This window comes from Telopea speciosissima, chromosome 6, assembly GCF_018873765.1.
Source record: "Telopea speciosissima isolate NSW1024214 ecotype Mountain lineage chromosome 6, Tspe_v1, whole genome shotgun sequence".
Classification (NCBI taxonomy): domain Eukaryota; kingdom Viridiplantae; phylum Streptophyta; class Magnoliopsida; order Proteales; family Proteaceae; genus Telopea; species Telopea speciosissima.
The window spans coordinates 6,014,742-6,017,241 of record NC_057921.1 but is presented as its reverse complement, the minus strand read 5'-3'; positions in this window follow the sequence as shown (position 1 = coordinate 6,017,241).

Here is a 2,500-nt window from a genome sequence, read left to right as displayed (position 1 = left end):
TGCCCCGCACATCGCTGCCCACCATGGCACACTGCCCCGCACATCGCTGCCCACCATGGCACACTGCCCCGCACATCGCTGCCCACCATGGCGCACTGCCCCGCACATCGCTGCCCACCATGGCACACTGCCCCGCACATCGCTGCCCACCATGGCACACTGCCTAGCACAAGGCTGCCCACCATGGCACACTGCCCCGCACATCGCTGCCCACCATGGCACACTGCCCCGCACATCGCTGCCCACCATGGCACACTGCCCCGCACATCGCTGCCCACCATGGCACACTGCCCCGCACATCGCTGCCCACTATGGCACACTGCCCCGCATAAGGCTACCCACCATGGCACACTACCCCGCACATCGCTGCCCAACATGGCTGCACTGCCCCGCACATCACTACCCACCATGGCGCGCTGCCCCGCACATCGCTGCCCACCGTGGTACACTGCCCCGCACATCGCTGCCCACCATGGCACACTGCCTAGCACAAGGCTGTCCACCATGGCACACTGCCCCGCACATCGCTGCCCACCGTGGCACACTGCCCCGCACATCGCTGCCCACCATGGCACACTGCCTAGCACAAGGCTGCCCACCATGGCACACTGCCTCGCACATCGGTGCCCACCATGGCACACTGCCCCACACATCGGTGCCCAGCATGGCTGCACTGCCTCGCACAAGGTTGCCCAACATGGCTGCACTGCCTCAGCATGGTCGGCACTGCAGTCACACAATTTGCAATGCCTCGTATGAAAATGAGGTTATGATGCACAATTTGAGCCTTTGGGCTGGCTCAAGAGGCACACATGTGCGTGCTGGCGTGGCCATGCCCGCACAACATAATACAGATCCTATATTCCCTTCGTGCAAAACATCCCATTGGTTTGGAAATTGCTTTTAATCATTTAATTGATGGACAGTGTGTATATTTGTAAATTTTAGGGACTTGAAAGCTGCATTATTAATATCGATGAATTCTTTATGCTCGTTTCAATAAATAATTATAAAAAATAGTAAACGAAGTTGAAGTGACCCAATCTCTTAGCAAGACATTCTATGCATTTATCTAAGCCATCTGAAGTTGGTTTTGAGAAAAAATTCAACAAAATGGATTTTTCACTGGTCTTTTAAATATTTTATACATGAAATTTAATAAAAAAATAAATATAAATGATAAATTAATGATATATTTTTTTAAATGTTACTTTCAATTTTCACTAATTTCCTACCAATTTTCATAACCATGTGATGTTTATAGCTCAAGAAATAGACCAATATGACTTATCGATGAATTTTTTATGATCTTCTAAAAAGAAATTATAAAAAATAGTAAACAAAGATGAAGTGATCCACCCTCTTGCCAAGACATTCTATGCATTTAGCTAAGCCATTTGAAATTGATTTTGTACAAAAATTCAACACGATGGATTTTTCACGATATTTTGAATTTATTGATTTTTTAATACTAAAAAATTAATAAAAAAATATATATAAATGAGAAATTAATGAAATTTTTTTTAAAATGTTCTTTGAATTTTCTCTAATTTCCTACCAATTTTCATAACCATATGATGTTTGTAGCTCAAGAAATAGCCCAGTATGACTTTTCGGGGGGGGTCATGTCTCCTTCTGGAAAAGTGCAAAAAACTTAAGAGCTACCTTGAGGGAGGGGGTGGCTACCTTGGTTGGGTGGCACAGATGGGCACCCAAGCGCTGCACATGGTGCATGCGTATGGGCAATGTACGTGCATAATAAGACCATTACACACGAGAAAACCGTCCGAAGGCACGTTGGTCCCATCTTGTGCACCTCTTGTGCGGTAGAGTAGCCACCCATGGCGGCCATGTGTGCTACGGTGCAGCCACGTCGTGCAGCCTTATGTGCTGTGGTGCAGTTATGTTGGGCATCGTTGTGTGCTGTGGTGTAGTCATGTTGTGCAGCCCTTTGCGCTGCGGTTTAGCTATGTTGGGCATCGTTGTGCACTGTGATGCAGTCACGCTGAGCAGATGTGCGCTGTGGTGCAGCCACATTAGGCAAATATGTGCGGTGTGGTGCAGACATGCTAGGCTGATGTGCGCTGTGATGCAGCCGTGTTAGGCAACTTTGTGCGCTGTGGTGCAGCCACGCCTAGCAGACGTGCGCTGTGGTGCAGCCATGTTAGGCAAATATGTGCGTTGTGGTGCAGGCACGCTAGGCTGGTGTGCGCTGTGGTGCAGCCATGCCTAGCAGACGTGCGCTTTGGGGCAGCCACGTTAGCCAATTTTGTGCGCTGTGGTGCAGCCACGCCTAGCAGACGTGTGCTGTGGGGCAGCCACGTTAGCCAAATTTGTGCGCTGTGGTGCAGCCACGCCTAGCAGACGTGCGCTGTGGTGCAGCCACGTGAGGTAAATATGTGCGCTGTGGTACAGGCACGCTAGGCTGATGTGCGCTGTGGTGCAGCCACGCCTAGCAGACGTGCGCTGTGGGGCAGCCACGTTAGCCAAATTTGTGCGC